We start from the raw sequence: 16829 nt of genomic DNA, 5'->3' as shown, positions 1-16829 counted from the left end.
TTTGAAAGCGTTGTCTGCATTCACTTCAGTTCCTTTCCATCCATTCTCTTCGTTTCCCACCTCCCATGATTATTTCCATTCAACTCTCTCTCTCTCTTTCTCTCTTTTTAAATATTGTCAAATTGGCTAACATACAGTGTGTAAAATGTGCTCTTGGTTTTTTGGGGTAGATTCCCATGGTTCATCGCAACACCCAGTGCTCATCCCAACAAATGCCCTCCTCAATGCCCATCACCCATTTTCTCCTCTCCCCTACCTCCCCCCAGCCACCCTCAGTCTGTTCTCTGTATTTAAGAGTCGCTTATAGTTTGTAACTATTTTTTTCCCTTTCCTTTTGTAACTATTTTTTTCCCTTTCCCTTCCCCCATAGCCTTCTGTTAAGTTTCTCAAGATCCACATATGAGTGAAAACATGTGATATCTGTCTTTCTCTGACTGACTTATTTCACTCAGCATAATACCTGCCAGGTCCATCCACATTGCTGCACATGGCATGATTTCATTCTTTCTCACTGCCAGGTAGTATTGCATTGTATATATAAACCACATCTTCCTTTAGCCATTCATCAGTTGATGGACATTTAGGCTCTTTCCATCATTTGGCTATTGTTGAAAGCGCTGCTATGAACATTGGGGTACACATGCCTCTATGAATCAACACTCCTGTATCCCTTGGATAAATTCCTAGTAGTGCTATTGCTGGTTTGTAGGGTAGTTCTATTTTTAATTTTTTGAGGAACCTCCACACTGTTTTCCAGAGCGGCTGCACCAGTTTGCATTCCCACCAACAGTGCAAGAGGATTCCCTTTTCTCCACATCCTCGCCAGCATTTGTAGTCTCCTGATTTGTTCATTTTAGCACTCTGACCAGTGTGAGGTGGTATCTCAGTGTGGTTTTAGTTTCTATTTCTCTGATGATGAGGGACGTTGAGCATCTTTTCTTGTGTCTCTTGGCCATCTGGATGTCTTCTTTGGAAATGTGTCTATTCATGTCTTCTGCTCATTTCTTCATTGGATTATTTGTTTTTTGGGTGTTGAGTTTGGTAAGTTCTGTATCGATTTTGTATACTAACCCTTTATCTGGTATGTCATTTGCCAATATCTTTTCCCACTCCATCGGTTGCCTTTTAGTCTTGTTGATTGTTTCCTTTGCAGTGCAGAAGCTTTTTATTTTGATGAGGTCTCAATAGTTCATTTTTGCTTTTAACTCCCTTGCCTTTGGAGATGTGTCGAGCAAGAAATTGCTGCAGCTGAGGTCAAAGAGATTGTTGCCTGCTTTCTCCTATAGGGCTTTGATGGTTTTCTGTCTCACATTTAGGTCTTTCATCCATTTTGAGTTTATTTCTGTGTAAGGTGTAAGAACATGGTCTAGTTTCATTCTTCTGCATGTTGCTGTCCAGTTCTCCCAACACCATTTGCTAAAGAGACTCTCTTTTTTCCATTGGATACTCTTTCCTCTGTCCATTCTCTCTGAAATGCAGATTTTCATCAGGTTTTCATCCACACCACTCCACTGAAACTGTCCTCTTCAAATCCTCTCAATTACTAATTTCAGCATACTTGTCCTCGATCTCTCCACAGTATTTAAACACAGTCGGTCACTCCCTCCTGTTTGATACCCTTTCTTTACTTGGCTTCCGGGATGCCTCACTCTCTTGGTTACCTCCTACATCACTATTCATTCCTCAGTCTCCTTAGCTGGTTCTTCCTATTTTCCCTAACTTCTCCATATTGGAGCGCCACCGTTGCTCAGCTTTGCATCCCCTTCTCTTTCTCTATCTATACTTATTCCTTCATTGTTCTCACTTAGTCACATGGCTTTACATGCTGTCAATATTCAACAATTGACAAACTTCTATTATCAGACTATACGTATCCCGTGTGTCCCAGACTCCCAAATCGAACTGCCTAATAGACATCTCCACTTGGCTATTCAATAGAAACCTCAAATTTAACATGACCCAAACTGAAATTCTGACCTTCTCCCACTGACCTATTCCGTCCTGGTCTTCTTCATCTCATTTGTAGGCAATATCATCTTTTGGTAGCTCAACCCTAAAATTTTACAGTCTGAAACTCTTTTCTCCCGTGTTCCACATCTGATCCATCAGGAAGTTCCTGTGACTGTATCTCAAAATATATCTAAAATCTGACCATTTATCACTACCTGCGCTGCCACTACCCTGCTCTGAGTTTCTGTCTCCCACTTGGATGCCTATAATAGCCTCCTGCCTGTTCTCCCTGCATTATCCTTATCCTTTTGCAGCCCAGACATTCTTTAAAAAGTAAGTCAGGCCATGTATTTCCACCACTGAAACCTCCCCAGGCCCACAAGCAGAAGGCTTACACCATTCACACACTCTCCCCCACACCTCCCCTCCCCTTCGTCTCTGACCTCATCTTTGAGCCCCTTCCTCCTCCATCACTCTACTCCAGCCACGGCAGCCCACCCACTGGTCTTCAAATAGCCAGCCTCCCACCTTGGAGCTTTTGCTGTCTCTGTTTCCTCTACCTATAATGCTCTCCTCCAGATATCTGCATGGGTAATGCCCTCATTTCACAGTTGTGCCCAAATGTCACTTCTTAAACATGTCTTCTCTATTAAAAATTGCGAGCAACCCCCCCACCACTACACCCCAAATCTGCTTTTTTTTTTTTTTTCAACGTTTATTTATTTTTGGGACAGAGAGAGACAGAGCATGAATGGGGGAGGGGCAGAGAGAGAGGGAGACACAGAATCGGAAACAGGCTCCAGGCTCTGAGCCATCAGCCCAGAGCCTGATGCGGGGCTCGAACCCACGGACCGCGAGATCGTGACCTGGCTGAAGTCAGACGCTTAACCGACTGCGCCACCCAGGCGCCCCAGCAAATCTGCTTTTTAAATAAGCTTTTTGAGCTAAAATTCACATGCCATACGATTCACCCATTTAAAGTACATCATTCAGTGGTTTTCCTCAGACTTGTACAACCATCATCAGAATCAGTTTTAGAACATTTTCATCACCCCAGAAGAAACACTGAACCCATTACCTGCATAGCCTGTATCCCCCAATTTCCCTCCTCCTCCAGGCCTTGGATATTTTTTGTGTCTAGGGATTTGCCTATTCTGGACATTTCATAGAAATGGAGTCATATAATATGTGGTCCTTTGTGACTGGCTTTTTTTTCACTTAACATTAAATTTTCAAGATTCATCCATGCTGTAGCATGTATTAATACTGCATTTCTTTTTATGGCTGAATAATATACCATTGTGTGGATATACTACATTTCGTTTATCCACTCTTAAGCTGATGGAAGTTTGGGTTGTTTCTGATTTGGGGCTATTATGAATAATGTTGCTATGAACATTTGTGTATAAGTTTTTGTGTGAACATGTTTTCATTTGGAGGGGTATATACCTAAGAGTTGAGTTGCTGGGTCATATGGTAGGTCCATGTTTCACCTTTTGAGTAACTGCCAGACTATTTTCCAAAGTGGCTACACCACTTTACGTTCCTACCTACAATGTATGAAAGCTCCAATTCTTCCGTATCTCCTCCAACACTTGTTTTTGTCTTTTTGGTACTGGCTTTATTCTGACAACAGCACTTACACTTTCCAACATACTATCTCATTTATTTCTTTCTTACATTTTTTTAAATTGTCTCTCCATTACAATGTGACAGCCATGAAGGCAGGGATTTTTGCCATTTTTCATCTGTTTTGTTTACCGTTGAGAGTGTCTGAGTGCCTATGTAGGAAGCACTCAATAAATCTATACGATTTTATTTTTTTGTAAGTAACCTCTACACTCAACATGGGACTCAAACTCATAACCCCAAGATCAAGAGTCACATGCTCTACCAATTGAGCCAGCCAGGCACTCCTACTCAATAAATATTTGTGGATTGGAATGGAATGCATTTAGTATAACAGAGTGAAAGGGGGAAGTATAAGTGAGTCTCGGCAGAATCAAAAATTTAAATAAAATTTTAACAATGAAGTAGATTGATATTATAAAAACCATGCATGGGGCGCCTGCGTGGCTCAGTCGGTTGAGCGACCGACTTCAGCTCAGGTCATGATCTCGCGGTGTTGAGTTCCAGCCCGGCGTTGGGCTCTGTACTGACAGCTCAGAGCCTGGAGCCTGTTTCAGATTCTGTGTCTCCTTCTCTCTCTGCCCCTCCCCCACTCATGCTCTGTCTGCCTCTCCCTGTCTCTGTCAAAAATAGGTAAACATAAAAAAAACTTAAAAAAAAAAAAACCATGCAGGGGCGCCTGGGTGGCTCAGTCGGTTGAGCGGCTGACTTCAGCTCAGGTCACGATCTCACAGTCCGTGAGTTCGAGCCCCGTGTGGGGCTCTGTGCTGACAGCTCGGAGCCTGGAGCCTGTTTTGGATTCTGTGTCTCCCTCTCTCTGACCCTCCCCTCTTCATGCTCTGTCTCAAAAATAAATAAACGTTAAAAAAATAAAAAAAAAAAAACAACCATGCATACCTCAGACAATATAAGCTAAAAAAAAAAAAAAAAAAAGACAAAGCTAGCTACAGATTAAGCAGCCACTGGACACATAGGGCCAAAGATTTCATGGCAGTGTAATCAAAAAGTCCTAACTGAATTTTGCATCCTACAGGGCCCATAGCTCATTAACTATGAAAGAAGCAGAAAAACAAATCAAGGGTCATTTTATCCTTCAGGAAGCCAGCAGACCAAATAGGTGCCAACTTGGCACCAAGTTTTGTTATAACTTGGGCAGACTCGTGTGCAGGCTTCTGCACAGGCGCAGTGGGTCTTAGCAAAGCTAGAGTGGGAAGGAAAAGTAAACAGGAAGGAGAGGCAAGGGTGGGGAACTATTTGCCTAGAAGCTCAGTGCAATGCAGAATTCTTGTGAACTTTAGGTAGCAGCTTACATATGCCATGGGGTCCAATCCATTGTGGAGCGTGGATATTGAGTCAGGCAGTCAGCTCTCCCAGTAACCAGTTCATTCCAGGGCCCCAGCCACTGGGTAGGGTACAAAGAACATGATCCTGTTCCTAGGGTTCCTGGCAGGATCCAGGCAGGGGTCCAGAGCAACCAAATGGATGGAAGGCAGGGTTCCAGTCCAGGGGTTGGGGGAGGGGGGTGTAGGGGAGGGGGGGAGGGGGGGAGGAGGCGGGTAAAGGTCAGGATGGCCAAGAAGTATAGCTGTGGAAATTGACCAATATAGTGTGGTATATGGAATATATTGGAGGTGGGAAGGAGATGACAGGGGCCACAGCTTTACATATCTGGCACTTGTTTTGTTTTTTAGTATCTTAGTTCCCCCCCTCCCCCCGCTTAAGGGGAAAAGTCTATCTAGTTCCGATAGGACTTTTACAGTCCCCATCTAAGTTTTGCATTCCCCACTGCTTCCTAGCAGGGCCCCTCAGAATACCCAATAAGCCTTTGTAATTTATAATTGAGTCCTGAATAAAGAGACTTTCCACAGTGCAGAATTTACATCCACACAGCCCTCCCAACACTCGCTTTCTTCCTTTGCGCAGCCCCAGATCGCCCCCAGGGCAGGATCGTGAGATTCACGGGACATCTGAACTCTGCCCACAACACTGTTTAACCCCACGGCTACCCCTCTGACTGCGCTGACCTTTGGGATGGGGGGAGGCTAGAAAACCACCCTTCCTTTACTCCTCGTTATCCCACCCTGTCACCTCCGTTTTCTACAAAACACATGTACGTTTAGGAGGGGGGGGGAAAAAGTCTTTCATCTGGGATGTGTTTTCTTTACCAGAACAAGTGTATGGGGGAGGGGAGAAGGGGGTACCAATGTGCCCAGCAGCCGGAGCACCTACAAAAACAATCCTCACATGGTGAGGCACGGAGGGAAAATCTTACTAAGGAAAGTGTCTTGCAAACTCCGGGATGGCTGGGCCGCTCACCGTGGGCAGTCCCGGGCGGCGAAGGAGGGCGGAGGGATGAAGGGAAAAGAGATGGAGAGGGGGAAGGGCAGGGGGAGGGGGCGGGGGCGGTCCCGAGCAATTCAATGGCGCTTTGATTTAACAACTCCAAGCCCTTTGAAAACATTTTGCCAAGAAAAGCTTGCCATCAACACGTATAATCTCTTATCAGAGGCCCCTGAAAGCCCGGGCCCCGGGGTTAATTCCCCCATCGCAATGAGTTTGAATCAGCTCTAAACCCGCAGTGACATGAAAGCGCCCGAGCTTCGGGCCGCACAGAACCCACTGCGATCCGCCGACCGGGGAGGATTACGGGGCCCGTTCCGCGGCGAGCTCGCCGGCGGGACGGGCAGGCTCAAAAGAAAAAGAATAATTAGGGATAATTGCTTGTGTCCAAACACAAGCATTAAGGCCCCCTGTTCCCCTTTGGGACTTTGTGAGCCAGAATGAAAGAGACACCCCCTGTTTTGACAGCTGGACCGGCGGCCTGGATCCGTGACCGAGCGAGGAAGCGCTCCCGGCTGCTGGGAACGCGGCCGAGCCGGGCCGCGGGTGGGCAGGCGGCCGGCCGGGCGGAGTCCACGCGCGGGGCCCCGCTATCGCGCTCAGGCGTCCCCGTTCTGGGAGGGAGGGGGAAGTGGGTTGTCCCCCCCTCCCCCCTCCCTTCTCTCCCCCATCCCCCGCCTCCAGCCTCCGAACCCCCGCGGCCTCGGAAGCCTGCTGCACCCCGGGGGCCTGCGGCGGGGTTGGGGTAGCCGAGGCCCGCGCCCAGCGCCCCGCGGCTGGCTGGACACGAACTTGGCGCCCCAGCCGCCTGAGGCATCGATGCAGCAGCACCCCGATCGTTTCTCTACTAAAGTTTGCACACGGAGCCCCACGTGGTCTCTTGGGAGCCACCACCGCTCACAAACGGGAATATCTGATCCCTCCCCGCTCGGCGTGTGGCGCCAGGAGCAACAACATTTGGAGACCCACGAGTCCCAGGGTGGTCCCTGCTCCAACCGGCTGCGCCCTTAAAGCTGATGCCCGCTTAGGAGGCCTCCCTTTGTGGCTTGGAAGTAACAGAACGAAACGAAACGAGGGAAAAGGGATGAATGGACACCGGCTGCATCATCAGGGCCCACAGTCCTGAGACTACCCTGGTGTTAGGGTTTAGGGCCACGGCTTTCCGGAGAGGAGACTGCAGAGGCCTCGGCCAACATCATCCAGGGGCTGAACTTTCTGGAAGCGTGGCCAGTTTGCCCTGCGAAGTCCAGTAAACCACACCATTCGGGAAGGCCACGTCAGGCCTGGAGGGACCATCCTTGAGGGAGTGGGGTGGGAATGGGGGGCAAAAGGGGGCTTTTGCCAGCAGGATGCCAGCTCCTAAAGCCGCGAGGGGAGGGGAGGGGAGGGAAGGAGGTGGAGAAGGGAGAGAACCTGACGGAAACATGGTCTTCTAGACCACCCGGAACACCTGGACCACCCAGGCCGAGGCTTGGAACTGCGTGGCCAACTGGCTAGAAAGTCCGGGAGGAGGGAGTGGATCTTCCAGAAAGCCTATCTTAGAAAGTACCACGAACTGGGGTCTCTCAGGACAGCCGGCAGCCCTGTGGCCGGCGGAGTCCACACCCACGCCGCCCCCACTTGCTCGGCCTGTGCTCTCGCTTCCAAAAAACGGATCATACGCGGGGCTGGAGGAAGAGTGGGGAAGCTGCGCTGCGGACACGCGGGCATGAGTGATTAATTAAAGGGAAACCACATCCGACAAGAAAAGAGTTTTCTGAACGAAGCCGAGTCTGAGAGGAGCTCCCGATCCTGCAGCTGTGGGCCAGGCGGATCCACCAGCTGCCAGGCTCTCCCCACGCAGCAGAGGACACGCGCTGGGGCCCGCTGGTCTAGAGGAGAGGACCTGGCTTGTGAAAAGTGTGTGCTTAAAAAAAAAAAAAAAAAAAAAGCTCAAGGTTAAATGTTTTCCGGGTTAGGCCTGGAACTGGGGGAAGTGGCTGGGGTGATCTCTAGGCTTTCCCCTGGCTGCGGTCCTCCACAGGGGCGTTAGGTATAGCACCTGCCCAGCAGGGATCAGCTAAGCCCACTTGTGGTTCTCAGTTTATACAGCAGAAACCCAGGTTAGTAAGCCAAGCACAGCCAGCTTTGAGTCTAGACATGATTGTGATAGAGACAAAGATTTAAGATCAGGAAGTTTCAGATCCAAGCAAAACGCACACTTGCCCACATTTTTCTCTTTCCTTCCACCCCTATGGTTTTGGAAAAATCCTATGAGAGCAACATTGCCAACAAATAAAGAAAGAATGCTACTTGCTTGATATCATTTTTTATTAAAATACCCTCAGCCTGTTTAGGATTAAGTACAAAATGCAGTTTATAATTGTAGGTAGTTTTTAAAATTCTTGTAATTGTAGGCTTCTGACAATTTCCTTGGCCAGAATATAGTTGGGAAGATTCTAACCGGGAATGATTTGTGTTTCTTTGCCGTATAAGAACAACCTATCCCACCTCCCCTCTCAGTGAGTCAGGAAATTTAAAAGCCTAGATTTCAAAGTACCGAGCTGTTTTCCTTGCATAGAAATGGGCAAAGCCGTCTGAATTTGCAGACTGCTGCGACATTTTTTTGTTCAGGCTGGGCCTCAGGTTTAGAGGCAATCAATGCTTTATTTATTTATTCTAGAAGTGGGTGTGTATAATATTCTGATGACAAGCACGGGAGACCTTCCTGCTCCCTTCTGGTGATCCCGAAATCCTCCCTCTTCTCTCTCCAGCTGCTTATTGAGTGAGGCAGCCCTAAAGAGGAGGCTTTGGTTTGGGGTACTGTTTTGTTTCTGAGATTTAACACTGCCTAGATTTCATCTCACCACACTGGTTTCAATAACATATAAAAGATATGATACTCAATAATCAAATCCATTCCCTTGACCTAAAGATGAGATTATTATACGAAGAAAATAAAAACGATGCTTAGGAGAATGAGAAGTTCCATCGAATCTACACATCCCTCGGAATCGTAACACTTTGGCTTAAGCTGCTGTGTGGGCCTGTTCCCTAGGTGGGCTCAACAGACGCGAGACAATCCGAGAAAGGAGGTGTGAAAATGACGTCATAAGTCTGAATTTCTGCCCCGCGTGAGTCAGCTTGGCGTTTCGGAGTTACTCCTTGGCTACGCCTTCACGGCGCTCCCCTGTAACCCGCGAGCGCGGTGCCCGGGGAGGGCGGTTCCGGCCCCGCGGGCGGCGGCGAGGCGGGTGGGCCGCGCAGGGAGTGCGGCCTGGGCTTGGAAGGCGGGGGAAGGGAACTTTAACCGGCACAGTTCGGAATCCGGAATTGCTAGCGCCCCTCTCTGGGCTTTAGGAGGGTCGGGCCGTGAAGGACCCCGGAGCTTAACCTTCGTGAGTTTTACGATAAATTCACTTTGCGGTGTTCGGCGTTGTCTGTTTTGCTGCACAGGTCCCTGCTAGGGCGGCCACCAAACCGCTCCGGCCTGCGTGGAAGCCAGCTAGCTCTACGAGGCGCGGGGTCCGCGTGGACGCGCCCCTTGGGCAGGGACGACACTCCGCGTCATCACGAATATCCTGGAGTTTAGGACTTTGTTTTTAGGAAGATTTCCTCGAAGGTCTAGGTGGCGAGACCCGGGCGTAAGCGCCTCCAACCCGGAGCCAGGGGCTTCGACCGGCTCCCCCCCGCTTCTCGCCCCGCGGCCCGGGAGCGCTGCTCGGACCAGGGCCCGGAGGGCTGTGAGGACTGCGCGGCAGGCCGCGCCCCGCAGTCCCAGTCTCCCGGCGCGGGTCGGGACCCGCTGCAGTTGCTCTTGTGCCCCACGAGTCTTGGCAACAAGGGCGCAATGTCAAGATCGCACTTACAGCCCAGCCCTCGAGCCGGGGCCTGCTCCCGCCTCCCGCTGGGGAGGCGCCGGGCGCTGCGGACTCAGGGCCCCCGCCGAGGGCGCGCTTCTCCGGATTCGCGCCGCACGGTTAGCCTGGGGGTTGGGAGAGAGGGTAGTAAACAAGATCTTTCCCCGGACGGGAAGCCCCCCCCCACCCCCCACCCCGCGCCGAACCAGGCCGGGTAAACAGGGCACGCAAACGCTCTAGGGAACAGGCAGCCCAGGGACTTTGCTGGCAGCCGCCTACGCCGGCCAAATGGAGTGAGTTCCCGGTTTAAACCAGATCTCAAGCTTGGCTGTTTAGCTGATGGACTCAGCTTCCACTTTTAAGAAGCAAATCAAAATTCGGGTGGAAAAGGCTAAAGGAGTCTCCCTCTTTCTCCAAAGAGGGGGCTGTACACCCCCCAGACTTCACACTGCCTGCACTATCAATGAAACGTTTATTTTGTGGAATATGTTAGAATAAATCACAACAAAAGCTGTAATTGAAAAAAAAAATCGAGATATTTTTGTCACTGTCCATATACACATTATGTGCTTGCGGGCTGTATCAGTCTGTGAACAGATAGATATATAGGTATAGATACAGATACAGATATAGATATAGATATAGATAACATATATTTGCTGGAGTGTATACTGTGGACTTAAGTTTGCATTCTAAAACTCAGCGAAAATAGTCATAGATCCCATCATATATGGCCTGTTTGAGCATGCTGGCCTTCCCAAAGGCCCATTAAAATGCTATTTTCTTTAATTTAGAACCTCTAAAACAGGAGCAAAGTGTGCTTTTAGAATGAATCTACTCTACCTGTAAAAAAAAAAAAAAAATGACGTGTGTAAATTGTATTTACAATGGAGTGTTTACAATTCACTTCTTTCTCTAATGTGACCTGACTTTGGGGCATGGAGGTCTCTCTTTGTGCAGGGGCCTTTAGGCAGAGTCATTCTTGGCTCTTAGAGTAGTACCTGATACTGTAAAATGCTAAATCTGGACAGATTTACACAAAACAGAAGCTGTAATCTCACCCTTAAAATTCCAGCTGAACAGCTTTAGGGATTTTTCTATGTTCCAGACCCCATGAATGTTTTTCCAGGTTGAGTGGTTGGGCCTTAGACTATGACGGTTCAACCAAAAATCGTGACATTAGACACAGAAACGAGATGTGTCATCAGGTTGTTGGTGTTTTGTTTTGGTTTGGGTTTTATAGTATCCACACTGTGGAACAAAGGTATTTTATTTTGAAAGATACAGCTACTATCACTTTGATGAAACAGTGCATAGATACATGATGGAAACCCAGAAATGAATTTACATGTAAGAAAGGTGTGTTGTTTTATGTCTGGTCCTTGACTTGAAATTGTCTTTATGGGGTTTTCTTTTCCCTAAACAATATTTTTATGAAGACAAGAAATAAAGAAGGTATTCAAGACCATTTTTCCAGACACCATCTGAATGAAACTTATTTCTTCCTGTTGAGATAGGCATGGATTTTCCTCTAACTTGAAAATACATGACTACTATTTACTTTGGTAGAAAAACCACTCAGAAAACTGCTTTCCTCTACTGCTAGTGAAAAGTATGTTGCATTCCCCGCCGCCCCCCCCCCCCATCCCGAATGAAACCCAGAATTCTTTAACTGTATTGCCAGGTATATCACCATTAATACATAGCCTGTAAGTGCCTTTTGGGGATATGGGAAACTCCTCGGGTAGGTCCTGGCTGCACAGAGTTATTCTTTAAGCAGCACAAATATGCTTCAGGACACAAAGTGTGAGAAAAGACTCAAGTCAGATACGTATGTACATTATCAGAGTTAGGGCAGAGAATAGACTAAAAATAATGCTCCCTGTTGCTAAATCCATTCATAGCCGGTAAGATAATTAAAGACCTTCCGTTCTATGTAAACGGAGTCACATTTATGTATAAAACTTGGTGCAACAATGGCACGCCCCTCCCAAGCACCCAAGAAGCCTGAAATGGTTACGGTACGCCCTATATCTCTCTTCCCCTATGGGTCTTGCTTATGGAGAATAGTGAAAAGTACAATGTACTGAGTTAAACAAATATTTAATTTGCTCCACATCCAAAGCAAATCAGGTTTCAGGCCAACATATGGGCTCCAGCTTAGAGCTGGAGACATAGCCTCAGGTTGGGTCTGGGGGTGAGTGATGTCTATGGTCATTGTCAGAGGTTCTGGCTGGTCTGAAAAGACTCTGGGTCACCACCTTCCCAAGGAGTGTGGAGAGACTGCGTTCTGCTTCATTCTAGAACCCATCACAGGTTAGAGCTCTCTGAGGTAGGCCCAAAATGGTTGATCTAGATTTAGAATTTAACTTCTTATTTGTCTGGCTGAGTTCCTTTAGGGCAGGCATGGTAATTTACTGATTTGGGGTTCCCCACATTTAGCACCGTGCCTGGAACACAGTAATCACTTGATACAGATCTGATCAATCACTTACATTGTAAATGAAGAAGATCCCCTAAGTTAGGGTCTTTGGGTCTTTAGGTGACTGCAGAGCATCTAGAGATGTACCGTGCTAAAGTAGCCACTAGCCATATGTGCCCAGTGGTGTTTGGAATGTGGCTAGACCAATTGGTTGGAACTGTAAGTATGAAATACATACTGGATCCTGAAGACTTAGTGTGAAGAAAAGAATGTAAGATATCTCATTAATAATTTTTATGTTCATTATATAATAATACCATAAATAATACCCCAATATATTGGGATAATTAAAACAGACTTGCGGTAGGCTACTTTTAAGATGACCCCCAATAACCCATAAGTGTAATTCCTTCCCCTAGAATGTAGGCTGGACTTAATGGGCCAATTCTAACAGAAAAAACGGCAAGAGTGATAGAATGTAACTTCCAGGATTAGGTTACAAATCTACAAAATGCAGCTTTTATCTTGGGTGCTCCTTCCTCCCTACGTTAGCTTGTGCCCTCTCTACTTCTATCTCAGAGCACAGTCACCAGTAAAGAAGAGACTCCCATGCAGAAGATGCCAAATGAAGACAAGAGTCCCTGGAGGATGAGAAGTCACGTGGAGGAGAGGTGAGGCACATCACCCAACAACCAGCCATGTGAGTGATACTTCTTGGAAGCAGACCCTCCTGCCCCAGTCAATGTAGCCCAGCTGATAGCCTGACTACAAACTGAGGAGGAACCCTGAGCCAGAACTCTCCAGCTAAACCACTCATGCAGAGCAACTGTAAAATAATAAATGTTTGTTTCAAGCTAGGTTTGGGGGGTAATTTGTTACACAGCAATAAATAACCAATGCACAATTATGAAAATTAATTTCCCTTTGTAATTTTTACAATGTGGCTACTAGAGAATTTTAAATGGCACGTGTGGCTCACGTTGCGTTTCTGTTGGACAACACTGGTCTCTGTGACTCACATGGGACACAGGTGCTCCAGATTTAATTTAGGATTCTAGGGAGCTGGACTCTAATTTATGATATAGAAAACCATGAAATAATTAGGTGTAAATCCTTTTTTTGTTTTGTTTTTTGAGAGAGAGAGAGAGTTGGTGGTGGGGGTTGGGACAGGGCAAAGGGAGACAGAGAGAGAGGGAGAGAGAGAGAGAGAGAGAGAGAGAGAGAGAGAGAGAGAGAGAGAATCTTAAGCAGGCTCCTCCCTGAGTGTGGAGCTTGGTCTCACGACCCTGAGATCATGACCTGAGCCAAAATCAAGAGTCAGACACTTAACCGATTTAGGTATAAATCTTACAAAATATGTTAAAATCTATAATCCGTTGGCTACACCAATTTGTGATCTTTCCTTATTAAACAACTATGGATTGAGAGTTAAGAGTTAATCTATGCTTGATTTAGCCCCTACATAGTTAGAAACTGTACCCAGAGAGACTGCTTTAATGTCCCTTCCAGCTCTAACATTCTAGGATTCAACACCTGCTCATTTCAGCATTCTCTTGTTACAAGGAGCAATGGTGATGCTGCTGATAGGAGGTTCAGTGTTTCTTATGGTATTGAACCAACATTAACAGCTCCACTTCTCCAAAATAGGAAAGAATGTGGCCAGTGGATCACGGTGGGGAGTAGACAGTCTGAGACAAAGGAGCGCTCGCCAGCACCCCTCTGGTTGCTCCCACAGGCCTCTGCACCCCTCCACAGCCTGTCCTGGAATACTTGAACCTCTGTTCTTCACCACTCCTGACTTCTATAACACCAGAAGAATTGTGTTTTCATTTAGGAGTTTTGTAGCTAAACTGAGAGTTGGGAAGAAATGAACTTAGCTTTCTATTTATTTGTATTTGCAGAACCACAGAGAACCAAGGTGATAATTAGAAAAACATTTTAGAAAACCCTATTTTCTACTGGATTTTATTTTCCCAGTACAGTGACAAGTTCTCCTAAGTTTTCAATGGCTAAACATATCAGTTTCCATCTTTTGACCAGAAGGCCACTCATTTGAGTCTCTTTTTGCTCTGGCTATTTATAGATAATCACGGAATAAGAGCATGTTACAAAATGAACATCATCTTCTGTGCTTCTCTTTTACATTCAACTAAGAAAGGCTTTTCATAGGTCTTCTTTGCATTTTATTTTGACACCGTGATTGCAGATGTAATTAATAGATAGCACTTCAAAGGGAGATGATTTTCTATAGCAACATTTTGAACGAAAGTAGATAGTCTTTTAAAAGGCTATCATTGATAGTTTACATCACTTAAAAGTGACCTTTGATGGGGGCACCTCGGTGGCATAGCTGGTTAAACGACCAACTCTTGATCTTGACTCAGGGCATGATCTCATAGTTTGTGAGTTTGAGCCCCACATCAGGCTTGTTCTGGTGGTGTGGGGCCTGCTTGGGATTCTGTCTCTCTACTGTTTGTCCTCTCTCTCTTAAAATAAATAAGCTTAAAAAAAAAAAAGCGACCCTTGATGAATGTTGCTGAAAATATTCCAGGTTTGGATTTATTGGGTGATTAAGTGACGGGCAGGGACTACTACACAGGCCATCATTCCATAAATATCCGTGATAGTGGCTGCTCTGAAGTTTTGTATAATAAAGTCAAACAGGCTGCTAGTATATAAATTAGCAATACTTTGGCAGATGGCATTTATTGTTTTGTTATATTTATTTCTAGCGGGTCTTTAATTTCCAAATTTTTGTAACTATTGTAGTGGATTTTAGATTTTCCTTTAGAGGTGAGTTTTGATCCTATGAAGGACAAATTGTATTCAGGCAATTACAAATCAGAGCTCTATCTTAAGTGACAATTTCAATTCTAGATTATGATTTTCAGTTTTCTAAATCTACATAACTTTTTCCTAAAATTATTATTAGTGTTTGTCTAAGTATACAAAATAAGAAAATCAGCCTTTTCAGATGACACCAAAGCTTTACCAAGTTTTCAAAATAATGGGATTAAAATCGTGTGTGTGCTATTCTGTTTTCCATAGACGCTAACTCAGACATTGTTTCACAGAACTAAGCAAGTTGGCTTTCCAAACATACTGAACAGATGCTTTTGATAACTTTCTGAAATCAGTAATGAACATCACAGCGTGTTAGACTATGCTTATTTAAGTGAAGGTCTTAGAAGTGATGGTTCTTAGTTTTGTGTTTTTATTCTCATTTATTCTCATTTTAAAGCCAATCTTCTGTGCTTTGGCATTTCATATTAAGCAACATTCACCCAAATCTTGGAGAGCTTTCTTCCCCCCCCCATGTGCAGGCACGGTGTAAAAAAAAAATTTTTTTTAACATCAGATTTGCCATTGTTTTATTTATTTATTTTATTTTATTATTTTTTAATTGTATTTTTTTATTTTTTTAAATTTACATCCAAATTAGTTAGCATATAGTGCAACAATGGTTTCAGGAGTAGATTCCTTAATGCCCCTTACCCATTTAGCCCATCTCCCCTCCCACAACCCCTCCCGTAACCCCCAGTTTGTTCTCCATATTTATGGGTCTCTTCTGTTTTGTCCGCTTCCCTGTTTTTTTAATTATTTTTGTGTTCCTTCCCTTATGTTCATCTGTTTTGTCTCTTAACGTCCTCATATGAGTGAAGTCATATGATTGTTGTCTCTCTGACTAATTTCACTTAGCATCATACCCTCCAGTTCCATCCATGTAGTTGCAAATGCCAAGATTTCATTCTTTTTGATGGCTGAGTAATACTCCATGGTATATATATACCACCTCTTCTTTATCCATGCATCCATCGATGGACATTTGGACTCTTTCCATACTTAGACTATTTTTGCTAGTGCTGCTATAAACATGGGGGTGCATGTGTCCCTTCGAAACAGCATACCTATATCCCGTGGATAAATACCTAGTAGTGCAATTGCTGGGTCGTAGGGTAGTTCTATTTTTAGTGTTTTGAGGAACCTCCATACTGCTTTCCAGAGTGGCTGCACCAGCTTGCATTCCCCCCTGCAAAAAAAATTTTTTTTTTTTTTTTTTTTTTTTTTTAAGTAAAGAAGGCCATTACTTTACCAGTGAGATTCTATTACTTTCTTCAGGGAATGATGATTTATATTTTAAAGGTTTAGAACCTGGAATTTTATATCTTTGGCTCTTGGAAACCAATCAAACCATTCTCAGGCCTTTGCCTCCTCTTTAATCCTCCTCCTTCTCCCCCCCTTCCTTCTCCTCATCCACCTCCTAGGCCATCTCCCATCCTTCCCCAGCCACACACGATCTCATTATTCTTCATGCTCTGTAGCTCTCCCTCCAGGGCAGACCCTCTACCTTTGGTGCTTCTGCAACATCAGCAGACCTGTTCCAGTTGCTGAGCTTTAGACTAATCCAGCCTCTGGTGAATAATCCTGTGCCTTTCTCCTTGCCCCCTCCTCCCTCTCCCGCCCATGCCATGCTCAGCTGCTTGATGGGATGCTCTCTCTTCCTCTCTTCTTTGCTGATGCCAAAGAAGACTCACAAGGGGCTGGCCAGAGAGACCCAGCTTCGGCAAAGGAAAGCGCTTACAGCGCAAGGAGAGGAAGAGGAAGCTCTTCTTAGGACTTATGTTAATGTTAGAAAGAAGGAAAAGAGT

General features: G+C 45.8%; 1 long non-coding RNA gene across 3 annotated transcripts in view; it reads left to right on the top strand.

Annotated features, from left to right (window-relative positions):
* LOC102900561 overlaps positions 1 to 16829 on the top strand; it is a 69061-nt gene that overhangs the window by 33324 nt on the left and 18908 nt on the right. For 2 of the 3 annotated variants that reach the window (XR_006600800.1, XR_439525.5), the window contains exon 3: positions 12760 to 12880. This is a non-coding gene — a long non-coding RNA (uncharacterized LOC102900561). Of the gene's footprint in view, positions 1 to 7842; positions 9297 to 12759; positions 12881 to 16829 lie in introns of those variants that run through there. The other variant, XR_002743993.2, reaches the window with a different exon arrangement.

The sequence above is a fragment of the Felis catus genome, chromosome A1 (genome assembly GCF_018350175.1).
Source record: "Felis catus isolate Fca126 chromosome A1, F.catus_Fca126_mat1.0, whole genome shotgun sequence".
Taxonomy (NCBI): domain Eukaryota; kingdom Metazoa; phylum Chordata; class Mammalia; order Carnivora; family Felidae; genus Felis; species Felis catus.
Note: the sequence above shows the minus strand (reverse complement) of the source record. Positions and strands in the feature narration are given on the sequence as shown.